General features: G+C 37.2%; 1 protein-coding gene across 2 annotated transcripts in view; it reads right to left on the bottom strand.

Moving 5' to 3' along the window:
- The window catches only part of kif7 (kinesin family member 7), a 208,171-nt gene that overhangs the window by 42,701 nt on the left and 150,584 nt on the right, over window positions 1-14,886 (bottom strand). The window contains exon 1 of one of the 2 annotated variants that reach the window (XM_060941067.1): window positions 1,703-1,761. The exons of the other annotated variant lie outside the window; for it this stretch is intronic. The gene's annotated coding sequence lies outside the window, so the exon portion shown is untranslated. Of the gene's footprint in view, window positions 1-1,702; window positions 1,762-14,886 lie in introns of those variants that run through there. 2 annotated transcript variants of the gene reach the window in all.

Genomic DNA, 14,886 nt, shown 5'->3' with positions numbered 1-14,886 from the left:
AGATATAGATTCATCACCGATATAACGTGCAATGTTCTTAAAGTTTTGCGACAACGGGATGTAAACTTCTTTTCGAACTTCTTTTCTACATCAGTCTTTGGGTGAAATACGTAAACTTCACCCCCTTTTGGCAAAAAGGGCATTTCAGAGTTGTGTTCTCTGTATGTTATTAGACGTTCCACGTCTCTTATCGAAAGACTCGTCTGCCGATTAGTTAGTATTGGCTCGACTTTATCTGGCGCTGTTCTACCTCCATCATGTAGCTACCATCAGCAGGTAACATCACCGTGGAGACGATCTTTGTGATGTTCCTTAGACTCGTAGAAACATTGCTTCGTAGACTCTGTAGAAACGTCTGTAAAATTAACCATCCGTGATCCGTATGAAATCCATAATACACTGAAACATCCGTGATCAATCTGTAAATTACTAGCCTCTGTGATGCATCCATATTAAAATCTGCAACCACTTTGAGTTTTGTATCCTTTTTTATTATATTTCCGTAATCTGTGTTCTGTATCCTTTTTTATTATATTTCCGTAATCTGTAGTCTGTGACCTATCTGTGTTTTGTCAACCAACTTAGTCACATTAATATTCAACTGTAAATGTAGGTTTAACTGAGACCATTCGTTTGATCATTTACATTGTTTTATATCCATTCTCTGGGCAGCACGGTGGTGTGTTGGTTAGCACTGTTGCCTCACAGCAAGAAGGTTTCGGGTTCGAGCCCCGTGGCCCTTTCTGTATGGAGTTTGCATGTTCTCCCCGTGTCTGCGTGGGTTTCCTCCGGGTGCTCTGGTTTCCCCCACGGTCCAAAGACATGCAGTTAGGTTAACGTGGGGTGGCCTTGGGCTGAAGTGCCCTTGAGCAGGGTACCTAACCCCTGACTGTGTGTGTGTGTGTTCACTGCTTCAGATGGGTTAAATGCATAGGATAAATTTCACTGTGCTTGAAGTGTGCATGTGACAAATAAAGGTTTCTTCTTCTTCTGGATATGAAACCAGGTTTGTTTGTTTGTTTGTTTGTTTGTTTTTTTCCCATTGGGCATTTTGTAGAATCTGAATTTTACACACAATTCACATGACTTTATATTGCAGGTTCAATACAATCCCCATTTTTTCCTAACAATGACAATCTAACTGGCAAAGTGTACACTAACCAACAGCATTATTATTAGTAGTAGTAGTACTAATAATGATTAATAATAACTATTACGTTGTAATAAATGCTGTTTTACTTAGCATGCTGCAGCTTTAGGATTATTTGCTAACTTTACATGATCTAGCACACTTTCTTCTGCTAAATTTATTCTTATTTACTGTTTTACTTTTTGAAAAACTTACATTACATGTGGAAGATACACTATGATAACACAGACACGAGGGAGTATTTTTTTAATCACCAATGAGTCACAAGAAACGTACTGATAAAAGTATAAATTTGCGATTTTCACAAGTTTTACAGATGTACAATGCAGCGTATAACTTTGTTAGCTCGGATGCTACAAGCGTTAGCTCGAAAAAGAACCAAAAAAAGTTAAATGCATTTTATTTTTATCGTTTAACATTTTAACCATTCATTTTTTTATATGAACAGCATTCTGACAGTCTGTTAATGGTCGAATTTATCGTTTACCTACTAAAACGAAATTTTTGGCAAACTGTGGTTTGTGAAAGTCTGTAATAATTTAACAAACTTACTGTTGCTTCCGACTCCATGTTTTTCTCCAAAAAGCCCTAACGCGTTTTCTCCCCACCCGTATTCCAAAAATCCCGCCTCCTCTGCTATGATTGGCTTGTATCCAGAGTTCCTGTCTACTATTGGTGAACTGCTTATGAATTAGGATTATTAGCCAATCCTAGCTCATGACACGGGATTTAATGGAGTGGGGGAAATGTTATACATCCAGCAGGAGAGGAGGAGTTTGTAAATCTGGGTTCTTTGTGACTTTCCGAAATCTGTGCATCAAACATTTCTGCTACACAGAATTACTTATGGTTTCCATTAAACATTTTAATTTTCATCAACCGAATTATTTCACTTGTGGCTAATAGAATTATGGTTTGTGACGGTTTTTTCTAACGTGAACAGCGGTTTACTCAGTAAACTTTACTGTAAATAAATGTAAATATTTGGGATCAAATTAAACTAAAACAACCTTCGAGATATTTCATTGAATCAGAATCAGAAATGTTTCAGACACATAAATGCTACTTTTGAAGTGGTTTGGGGTTACATGTCCTGCTCAAAACACATGCAGTTGCATTATTAATTCATTTTTTTTTATTTTAGAAAATTATTTATTGAAAATAAAATGAATCCCTTTAACCTGAGTGAATTTTGATTTGCAATTCACTACATCTACAAATGTTTGTTGGCTGCAGTTAAAACTTTACAGTTACAATCATGACCTTAAGCTACAGTTGTAAACTTACAGTTTACAGTGTGACATAACTTTACAGTTTAAGTTATAGCCTCACAACTTCACTTACAGACTTACAGTTACTGTTATAGCCTCACAGCTTCACTTACAGACTTACAGTTACTGTTATAGCCTCACAGCTTCACTTACAGACTTACAGTTACTGTTATAGCCTCACAGCTTCACTTATAGACTTACAGTTAGCCTCACAGCTTCACTGATAGACTTACAGTTACTGTTATAGCCTCACAGCTTCACTTATAGCCTCACAGCTTCACTTATAGACTTACAGTTACTGTTATAGCCTCACAGCTTCACTTACAGACTTACAATTACTGTTATAGCCTCACAGCTTCACTTATAGACTTACAGTTACTGTTATAGCCTCACAGCTTCACTTATAGACTTACAGTTACTGTTATAGCCTCACAGCTTCACTTATAGACTTACAGTTACTGTTATAGCCTCACAGCTTTCTCTCCTCTTCCTCTCCTCTCTCTTGTGGTGTCCCGCAGGGGTCAGTTCTGGGCCCACTCCTTTTTACACTGTACATGTTACCGCTGGGTCATATTATAAATAGTTTTAATATCACTTATCATATGTACGCAGACAATTTACAACTTCATTTTAATTTTAAACCCAAGGAGGCGTCAAGGTTCTCTAGGCTCCTAGGCTGCCTAGATGCCATCAAGAAGTGGATGGCAGGAATTTTTTTGCAGCTGAACACTGGTAAAACAGAGGTGTTAATATTTGCTCCTGATAATGTTGCACCTGAGATTATACAGAATATTGGGCCTTATTCACCTTTTGTTCAGTCCAGTCTGAGAAACCTAGGGGTGACTTTTGACAAGTCCTTGTCTTTCGAAACAGATATCAAACAGTTAAACAAATCATGTTTTTTTCATCTGCGTAAAATTAGTAAACTGAGATCTATGGTGTCTTACACAGAATTAGAGATGCTTCTTCATGCTTTCATCTCTTCCCGCATTGATTATTGTAACGTTCGTTTCTCTTCCCTTAACAAATCTGTCCTTTCTCGCTTACAGTCCATTCAAAATGCTGCTGCTAGGCTACTTACTAAATCAGACAGATATTCCCACATTACTCCAATTCTCAGCTCCCTTCACTGGCTTCCTGTACAGTACAGGATTCAGTTTAAAATTCTCACTATCACCTATAGAACACTACATGGCCAGGCCCCTGCCTATTTAGCAGATTTAATTCACCCTCACATACTAGCACGTTCTCTCAGGTCTGACAATCAAAACCTTCTGTCTGTCCCACGTACTCGTCTAAAAACCCGTGGTGACCGTGCGTTTGAGACAGTTACCCCTAAATTGTGGAATGCCCTACCTATTCATCTCAGGTTTGCTGTCTCTGTAGACTGTTTTAAAAGGCAGCTAAAGACACATTTCTTTAAACTAGCTTTTGGTTAACATTGTATACCTATTGCTACATTATCTGTGACTATGTCTCATTGTGTTATTATGTTACTGTGTTTTAGCCTTTTAATTATTCTGTTATTGTGAAGCACCTTGTGACTGTTTTGTCTGGGAAAAGCGCTATATACAACCCCAATTCCAAAAAGGTTGGGACACTGTGTAAAACAGAAATAAAAACAGAATGTGAAGATTTGCAAATCATGGAAACCCTATATTTCACTGAAAATAGAACAAAGACAACATATCAAATGTTGAAACTGAGAAATTTTATTGTTTTCTGAAAAATATATGCTCATTTTGAATTTGATGTCAGCAACACATTTCAGAAAAGTTGGGACAGGGGCAACAAAAGACTGAAAAATTTGTGTTATGCTCACCAAAAAAAAATAAAATAAAATAAAAATTTGGTTAATTGGCAACAGGTCAGTAACATGATTGTGTATAAAAAGAGCATCCCAGAGAGGCAGAGTCTCTCAGAAGTAAAGATGGGGAGGGGTTCACCGCTCTGTGAAAGACTGCATGGGCAAACAGTGGAACAATTTAAGAATAACATTACTCAATGTAAAATTGCAAAGAATTTGGGAATCGCATCATCTGTGGTGCATAATATCATGAAAAGATTCAGAGAATCTGGAGAAATCTCTGTATGTAAGAGACAAGGCTGAAAACTGACATTGGATACCTGTGATCTTCAGACACGTGTCTGTACTGGAAATCACTATATGGGCTCAGGAACACTTCAGAAAACCATCGTCTGTGAAAACAGTTCATTACTGCATCCACAAATGCAAGTTAAAACTGGATATAAACAATATCCAGAAACACCGCCACCTTCTCTGGGCCCGAGCTCTTTTATGATGGACTGAGGCGAAGTGGAAAATTGTCCCGAGGTCTGACGAATCAAAAGTAGAAATTCTTTTTAGAAATCATGGACACCACATCCTCCAGGCTAGAGTCGAGGGGCCATCTGGTTTGTTATCAGTGCACAGTTCAAAAGCCATCATCTGCGATGGTATGAGGGTGCATTAGTGCACATGACATGGGTAGCTTGTACATCTGAGAAGGCCTCATTAATGCTGAATGATATATACATGTTTCAGAGCAATATGCTGCCATCCAGACAAAATCTTTTTTAGGGAAGGCCTTCCTTCTTTCAGCAAGACAATGCCAAACTGCTTTCTGCACATATTAAAACTGCATGGCTCTGTAGTCAAAGAGTCCAGGTGCTAAACTGGCCTGCCTGCAGTCCAGACCTGTCTCCCATTTAAAATACTGTAGTTGGCACATTATGAAGCACAAAATACGACAAAGGAGAACTCAAACTGTTGAGCAACTGAAATTGTATATCAGGCAAGAATGGGACAACATTTCCCTTTCAAAACTACAGTGATTGGTCTCCTCAGTTCCCAAACATTTACAGTGTTGTTAAAAGTAGAGGTGATGCAACACAGTGGTAAACATGCCCCTGTCCCAACTTTTTTGAAATGTGTTGCTGACATCAAATTCAAAATGAGCATATATTTTTCAAAAAACAACAAAATTTCTCAGTTTCAACATTTGATATGTTGTCTTTGTACTATTTTCAATGAAATATAAGGTTTCCATGATTTGGAAATTATTGCATTCTGTTTTTATTTACAGTTTACATAGCATCCCAACTTTTTTGGAATTGGGATTGTAAATAAATTTTACTTTACTTTACAGCTTCACTTATAGACTTACAGTTACAGTTATATCCTTGCAGTTTTGATTATAACCTTGCAGATACAGATATAAATGTATCGCTACAGTTGCAAATTTACAGTTACTGTTATATTCTTACAGCTTCAGTTATAAACTTACAGTTACGGTTATATCCAGTACTTGCAGTGTTAGTTACATCCTTGCAGTTTTGGCTATAACTTTATGGTTATAAACTTACAGTTATAACTGTCCAGTTACAGTCATATACTTGCAGTTTTGGTTATAACCTTACAGGTACAGATATAACTTCATGGTTACAGTTGTAAACTTACAGTTACTGTTCTATCCTTACACCTTCAGTTGTAACCTTACAGTTTCAGTTATACACTTGTAATTTTGGTTATCACATTACAGGTACAGATATAACCTGATAGTTACAGTTGTAAACTTACAGTTACTTTTATATCCTTACAATCTCAGTTATAACCATACAGTTACCATTATATTCTTGCAGTTTTGGTTATAACTTTACAGTTTTAATCTTACAGTTATAGCCTTACAATTATAACCTTACAGTGACAGTCATATCCTTGCAATTTTGGTTATAACCTTACAGATACAGATATAACTATGGTTACAAATGTAAAGTTACAGTTACTGTTATATCCTTACAGCTTCAGTTGTAACCTTACAGTTTCGATTAGAACCTTGCAGTTACAGTTATATACTTGCAGTTTTGGTTATAATCTTACAGGTACAGGTATAACCTTATGGTTACAGCTGTAAACTTACAGTTCCTGTTTTTGCCTTACAGCTTCAGTTGTAACCTTACAGTTTCAGTTAAACACTTATGATTCCAGTTATAAGCTTACAGTTTTGGTTAAAACAGGGATTCCCAATCTAAGAGTTGTTAATTTCACAATGCAACAAATAATTTAAAATTTGAATTTACATTTTAATCATGCTAATTATCATTTATAATTCCTAATTAATTAATCAATAACATTCTGTACATCATCCTTTCATCCAAAGCCAGCTACTAAAACTGTGTCAGCTTAAATAAAAACAGGGTTGTTTTAAGTATTTTAATTATTAATTTATGTATAGTTTGGTCAACAGAACCAACTAAGTTAATTACAAGAAATAACATGCGCAGGTGCAACAAAAATAACTGAGAGAGCAAAACTTTCTTTAGGATGTACTGAGCTGGTTAGTATTTCTTTGTCTAGAATTAACAAAGTTATAGATTTGCCACCGTTTTGCCACCAGGCTGTTGCTTAATGAACATCTGCATCCTAGCTAGACTAGATCAGTGTTTCTCAACCACTGGGCCGTGAAGCGCCATCTAGTGGGCCTCGATTTTTTTTTCAAGTTTGAAGCCAAATACTAAATAGTTCAAGATGTCGTAGTGTCCCAAATCCAGTAGCTGGTTTGACGTACACCTTTTAAGTGGAATAAATACATTTGTGGGTAAATTAAGAAGAACAAGTCTTTATTGTCACGTTCCTCCTTTGCATTTAACCCCCATGTGCGCGCACACACACACATAGACAGAGCATGCACACGCAGTGGATAGAATAAATAAATACATTTGTGGGTAAATTATATGGATCTGTGATGCCTGCAGGAAGAGAAGAGCAGGGAGGATTGAGAATCAATAAGCTGTGGTTTGTTTATACCCAATACTAAAACTTCTAGCATCCTCGCAACCATCTCAAAGACACGTACAAAGCCCAGAAATTCCTCCTTACCCGGGCAAAAACGATACAGGATTTATCTTGTAGTGTCCTGATCCCCAGATCTTTAACCCAGCCTCATATAAAAAGTTGCACTCCTCCATGCTCTTCCAGGTTTTCATCTGTTTGTCCGTGTAGAATGATGTCTGCAGCACCAGGTAGTTTGAGATGTCAGGGAACTCAATGGATGGATAATTTTACAACGTATAATGAATGAATGAATGAATAACTATATTTAAACATGATAAGTTGATCAGCAGAGCAGGTGGAGTTGCGCATGTACAGATACAAATAATTATGAATACTAAATACTAAAAATAAACACAATCTTAAAAAAACCTTAAAATCTGTTGATTATTTGTTAATTAGCTTCACATTAAGTTAATTAATAGTATGCATAACTATTGTCTTTGTATTTAGTTCCGGCTACAATAGGATCAAAATTAATTCTACTCATGTCAAATTTAGCTAATAAATTTTTCTTTCATAGGAAAATTTTTTCTTTGTTAATGTGTAAGGATCTATCCTATTGAGTGGGTTCTATATCCACTTCTTTTGAGTGAACTTCTTGGTTTTAATAACTTGCTTGTTTGCTGGACACAAACATGGCAGTAAGTTCTTGTGTTAACTGGCCAGACTCCACTTTTGGATCATTAAACCCTTTTGAGTGAGAATGTCCTGCATGCATGGTTTTATGTTGGTTTCTGGCACATCCATAGAATTTTAAATACAATACCTACAATTAGGCGGCATGGTGGTGTAGTGGTTTAGCCTGTGCCTGCCCATCCTAAGTGTGACGCAACACGGGGGGCTGTTGCGAACTTAGTCTGGCAAGGCAAGCTATCTCCAGCTCTTCCAAGCTCCCGAAAAATCGGGAGCCAATCAACTTTGAGCATCTCCAACGGCCCTGGGTAGAGGCGTGTTCAAGGCAGTGACGTAGTAGAACTGCGACCGGAAGCCATAGATTGTTTACAGAATCTATGCTGGAAGCGCTTCATTCACTAGAAACATTATGAACATGGAGCAGCGGCAAGCCTTTGACACAGTGGTAGATGCTGTATTGAAAGCATTCAACGGGAAGTTCTCATTGAAAACGGAGCAAAGAGCAGCCCTGGAGGTATTTATTGAAAGGAAGGACGTTTTTGCCTTGCTCCCGACCGGCTTCGGTAAGAGTTTAATCTACCAGTTAGCCCCGCTGGTAGCCAAATCAATGGGGCTCAGCGAGAATCCTATCGTCGCGTCACATACGTCAGAGGAAAGAGTGATGTGATTGGTTTAAGCTTCGTCACAGCCTTTTCTGGCTTTGAGCAGTAGCAAACTGAAGCATTTCAGGGAGGCAGGTCAACCACGCGCTTTGGGAAATGGTTGGGCTTAATATCTATGCCAGACCAATGCTCGCAGAGCTTTGAAGTTGCGTTAGCCAGACTAGTAGTGGTTAGCACTGTCGCCTCACAGCAAGAAGGTCCTGGGTTCAAGCCCAGTGGCCGGCGAGGGCCTTTCTGTGTGGAGTTTGCATGTTCTCCCCGTGTCTGCGTGGGTTTCCTCTGGGTGCTCCGGTTTCCCCCACAGTCCAAAGACATGCAGGTTAGGCTAATTGGTGGTTCTAAATTGACCGTAGGTGTGAATGGTTGTTTGTCTATATGTCAGCCCTGCGATGACCTGGCAACTTGTCCAGGGTGTACCCCGCCTCTTGCCCATAGTCAGCTGGGATAAGCTCCAGCATGCCTGCGGCCCTGTAGAACAGGATAAGCGGCTACAGATAATGGATGGATGGATGGATGGATACCTACAATTAAAAACAGTTTGTTTTTATTGCATTTATTTAATTCCTGGGCTCCCATCTGTAACAGGAAGTGATGTTGCATCCCATTAATACACTTTACAATAAATTATTGATTCTAATAGAATAGATGAGCCAAAATAATTAGGGATCTTTTTTAATGGGCCCCAACTCGTTACAAGTATGGGGGTGGGCCTCAAAGCAGAAAAGGTTGAGAACTTCTGATCTAGATAACAGTTTGGATTGAACTTGTTAATCAGCAAGATTTCAACAAAAGCCAAGTGAGACATGGATGACCAAAGTAACCACACTATTTAAATTTGAAAGGCACACAGTAGAGTGCATACCTTTGCCAAGCCACACATTATTGTCATCAAAATCAAATCACTTGAACCTAGGATAAGACTGAAGCTGTACACCAAATTTCATCAAATTCCGTTCACTACTTTTTGAGTTACACTGGGAACAGTGAAAAAAATAAATAAATCAGGGATCCATGTACATATCGGGATCCTGGATCCACATACATATCCGGATTTGTATCAAAATCTAATAAATTGTTCCTTGGCTTATGGCACACCTTTCCTCAAAATGTCATCAAAATCCATTCACTATTTTTTGTGTTATGTTGGAAACAGACAAACAAACAAACAAATGGAGGTGAAAACATAACCTCCTTCAACAAAGTTGGTGGAGGTAAAAAAAAAAAAAATTAAAAGTACCAAGAATGTAGTGTTCATTATGCTGGCTTAAAAGCAATAGTGTATCTTGTATTTCTGTCATAAAATATTTACAAGATATTTTGATATCACTTTTATCCTGGAAAGGACAAACAAGGAATACTGAAAACTTGAAATCTGGCCACCCAATTGTACTTCGATACATTAAGTCCTGACTATTTAGCACTCTCCAGAAATGTAAGAACAATACACTCACTGCAGCAGAAGGCAAGATAGGGAATCTTAGGACTTTATCACCTGCTTTGGTGGTCAGGATACCTGTAGCTTGAACCATAGTCACCAGCTGCTAAGCAAATAGATCCATATGGTGTTCTGATGTGTACAAAGTCAGAAGAAGAAAGGGCAGGATGACTGTATGCCAATTGTGTTTATAGCAAATACCAAATTATATGTCATCTGCACCCCAATGTCTTGGATTATATAAAGTAACACAAAATAATTATTTAAAAACCTTCTATAGTCCTCCTCTTTTCCATGACAAACAGCTTTTGAGTCACCTTCATAAAAACTGCAAATTTCTGTTATTCATGAGTAATTTGTATATTTTTGCCACACACAAAAATACTCACTATGTACAGTGGTGCTTGAAAGTTTGTGAACCTTTTAGAATTTTCTATATTTCTGCATAATTATGACCTAAAACATCATCAGATTTTCACACAAGTCCTAAAAGTAGATAAAGAGAACCCAGTTAAACAAATGAGACAAAAATATTATACTTGGTCATTTATTTATTGAGGAAAATGATCCAATATTACATATCTGTGAGTGGCAAAAGTATATGAACCTTTGCTTTCAGTATCTGGTGTGACCCCCTTGTGCAGCAATAACTGCAACTAAACATTTCTGGTAACTGTTGATCAGTCCTGCACACTGGCTTGGAGGAATTTTAGCCCATTCCTCTGTACAGAACAGCTTCAACTCTGGGATGTTGGTGGGTTTCCTCACATGAACTGCTCACTTCAGGTCCTTCCACAACATTTCGATTGGATTAAGGTCAGGACTTTGACTTGGCCATTCCAAAACATTAACTTTATTCTTCTTTAACCATTCTTTGGTAGAACAACTTGTGTGCTGAGGGTCGTTGTCTTGCTGCATGACCCACCTTCTCTTGAGATTTAGTTCATGGACAGATGTCCTGACATTTTCCTTTAGAATTCACTGGTATAATTCAGAATTCATTGTTCCATCAATGATGGCAAGCCGTCCTGGCCCAGATGCAGCAAAACAGGCCCAAACCATGATACTACCACCACTATATTTCACAGATGGGATAAGGTTCTTATGCTGGAATGCAGTGTTTTCCTTTATCCAAACATAACGCGTCTCATTTCAACCAAAAAGTTCTATTTTGGTTTCATCCAACCACAAAATATTTTTCTAATAGCCTTCTGGCTTGTCCATGTGATCTTTAGTAAACTGCAGATGAGCAGCAATGTTCTTTTTGGAGAGTAGTGGCTTTCTCCTTGCAACCCTGCCATGCACACCATTGTTGTTCAGTGTTCTCCTGATGGTGGACTCATGAACATTAACATTAGCCAATGTGAGAGAGGCCTTCAGTTGCTTAGAAGTTACTCTGGGGTCCTTTGTGACCTTGCCAACTATTACACACCTTGCTCTTGGAGTGATCTTTGTTGGTCGACCACTCCTGGGGAGGGTAACAATGATCTTGAATTTCCTCCATTTGTACACAATCTGTCTGACTGTGGATTGGTGGAGTCCAAGCTCTTTAGAGATGGTTTTGTAACCTTTTCCAGCCTGATGAGCATCAACAATGCTTTTTCTGAGTTCCTCAGAAATCTCCTTTGTTCGTGCCATGATACACTTCCACAAACACGTGTTGTGAAGATCAGACTTTGATAGATCCCTGCTCTTTAAATAAAACAGGGTGCCCACTCACACCTGAGTTTCATTCCATTGATTTTAAAACACCTGACTCTAATTTCACCTTCAAATTAACTGCTAATCCTAGAGGTTCATATACTTTTGCCACTCACAGATATGTAATATTGGATCATTTCCCTCAATAAATAAATGACCAAGTATAATATTTTTGTCTCATTTGCTTAACTGGGTTCTCTTTATCTACTTTTAGGTCTTGTGTGAAAATCTGATGATGTTTTAGGTCATATTTATGCAGAAATGTAGAAAATTCTAAAGGGTTCACAAACTTTCAAGCACCACTGTATGTTGCCATTAAAAACTTTGTGGCATTGTTTAAACTGTTATTGAACTGTATCTTGATATTGCTATTGGTTTAGCAAAAAAAACAACAACAACAACCAAAAAAAAACCCTATTCCATGAGCATGAAGGTTATATGATTCTGATTGCTTTTATAATCTTTGTAAAGAAGAAATGTATTATTTCTCATTTATTGTATGTATTATTCCATGTTCATTTTAAGCATCTTTTACAATAATAATAGTCAATACTTTTTTGTTCAGAACATGGACAGAGAAATGGGCTATGTGCTGGGCATAAAGAGCCTGGCATTGGCTATTCCTACAGAAAAATTAGATCACAACTTAGTGAGAAGTGGACCAATAATGCAAGAAGTGAAAACCATTGAATTTCAGCAGACACACAGGCAAAAGAAAGAACTATGTGCTTTAAAGAATGCCCAGGTTAAGTGTAAATTCCTACCTCCAAATAAAATGTGACTGTCTTTTTTTTGTGACAGGTAGAGATTGTGGACAGAGAGTTTGAATGTGGAAATTAAATTGAGGAAATGTGCAACACCCTGGTTGCTAGATAATCAGAGTTAAATGCATGTATAGGTCTAGTTCCGTTGTTATACTGTGTTGCCATGTGACCCCAAAATACATCCTAAAGTAAAAAATAAAAAGGAATAATATTAACATTGTGAAAGTGTCAAGTGAATAAAATGCAATATGGCTTTTTTTTCATGTCAGTATAATATGTGCAGTAGAGGGATGAGAAAAATGTCAACTGAAAATTTTAAACTTACTGAACAGACAAGGGTGATGTGACTGAAGGTATCAAAATGTGAAATCAACTGATATAAATGGTGAAAAATTATCAACGTATCCCCACCCCTGGGAAAAAAAAAAAAAACCAACAACTCCTATTTGCTCCTGAAAATGTTTTCCCAACTCACTTAAAATAATGCAAATGTTAATTTAAAAAATCGATTATTTGGCAAAGGAAGAATGTCCCATTGTAATATGCTATCCTCAGACACTTGCCTATGCCAAAGCAAGTATGTGGAACAGATCTGCTGTAGTGGCCCTGAACATATGGGGGCAGCCAAAAGAAGAAGAAGAAGAAGAGGAGGATCCTCAGACAGGAGTATTTGTATAAACCAAGGCCTCAAACTGAGCACACGCTTCTCTTATTACAGTACTAGTCTTTTAATTCTCACCATCATGTTTAAAAACTAAATGAAGAATTGGAGGGAATGTAAATGCATTAAATGAGACACCAAATAATCAAGTTTCTTATTTCTCAATAATTTGCTCTATGAATTTGATGTAACCTGGTGTAATTCTGAAATTTTGCTGTTTTTTTTCTCTTTTTAACTTGAACAGCTTAGCATCCTGGTTTCTCAGATTTTGCCTTTTGAAATCCATCACAGTTAAAATTATTTAAACTGTAATCTACTGACATCAAGTGTGAAAAGTAAAGGATTCTCAAGAATTCCCAAGGACGCACTCGACTCTCTTTGTACCCCACACCAATCAGCGTGGTAGTCATGACTACACATTATTTGAATATGTATTATAATCTCTCTCATCTTTTCTCATGATAAATGCTTCATTGGTATAAAAAGAACTGTGTTTATAAAACTACATCGCTATTTAATGGCCAATCTTAAGGCTGATGGATGCTGAGTGATATATGCAGACATCCTATCAGGCATTGTTACAGCCATGAGACAGACATTTTTTTTTTTATGTCTAGAAGACTTTGTGCTTGAATTGTGATAGAGGCTGACAAAGGAAATAAAAGGATCCATTCTACTGTCTGTGAAATTATTTTGATTTATAATCACTCCTTATTTGTTTGGTCAGGAATGAGACAGAAACCTCAGTGAATTGTCTTTATTTGACAGGTCAGGTTAAAAAAAAAACTTCAGCTTGTACATAAAAGAAGTTGGCCATGAAAAGAAAAGAGGAAAGAATAATTACCTATAATGACAGGGAAAAAAAGTCAAGCATTTCTTTGTCTCTTTACAGCATGCTAAAAAGAACATTTTAAAATTTTCCACTTATATCAGGTCTTGAGAATGAGATTTTACACTAGTAATGATTATCATAGCGAATGTGTCCCGGTCACTGAGGTAGACTATGACTTGTTGTCGCCATTGTTATATTTTCAACAACAAAATCACTAGTCTTCCACAATACCCAGAACTAAACTGGAATCAGTATGTAGGCTGTGTTTATCATGTATATCACGATGTATTATTCATATTTATTGGAAACAAGGATATCAAGTTACAGGTTATTTGAAGCAAAAGAACCCAAGAAAGCATAACTGGCCTGTTCACTGTGTGGAAGGGATAGCTTCTGTCTGTCCACTATTGATGAAAGTGAAAATAGGAAATCAAAGGTATTTGTTAGTTCATATATTCAGAATTGCGCAGTTAGCATCTCCGCCTCGTTCATCCAGAAATCCTGTGACATTACAAAAGCAACAGTTTGAAAATATGCAGAGGGTTCATGTATCTTGAAGGATGTCTTTAGCCTCCTAGACTGGGCGAGACTTGGATTAAAGATAAGAATAACAAGAGGAAAATATTTCATTACAAATTAGAAGACAGTTTGATATACATACTGCATATTAGTGGTGTGATTATAAATTAGCACAATTATGATGTGTTATGATAATTAAACATGAAATAACTGTATGGTATGGTGTGCTGTGGTGTGGTATGATATGGTATGCTAGTCTAGATATTGACATCAGAAATATAGTTCCACTTGAAATATGATGCAAATGAATGAAACCAGTAACTACTGAATAAACTACTCATGTCTGTTTTTTTTTTTAAATAAAGCAAATATTTGTATCCTTGCATGGCTGCTGAGTTATAAAGACAATATTGTGTCTTATTGT

This window comes from Neoarius graeffei, chromosome 15, assembly GCF_027579695.1.
Source record: "Neoarius graeffei isolate fNeoGra1 chromosome 15, fNeoGra1.pri, whole genome shotgun sequence".
In the NCBI taxonomy this organism is placed as follows: Eukaryota; Metazoa; Chordata; class Actinopteri; order Siluriformes; family Ariidae; genus Neoarius; species Neoarius graeffei.
Note: the sequence above shows the minus strand (reverse complement) of the source record. Positions and strands in the feature narration are given on the sequence as shown.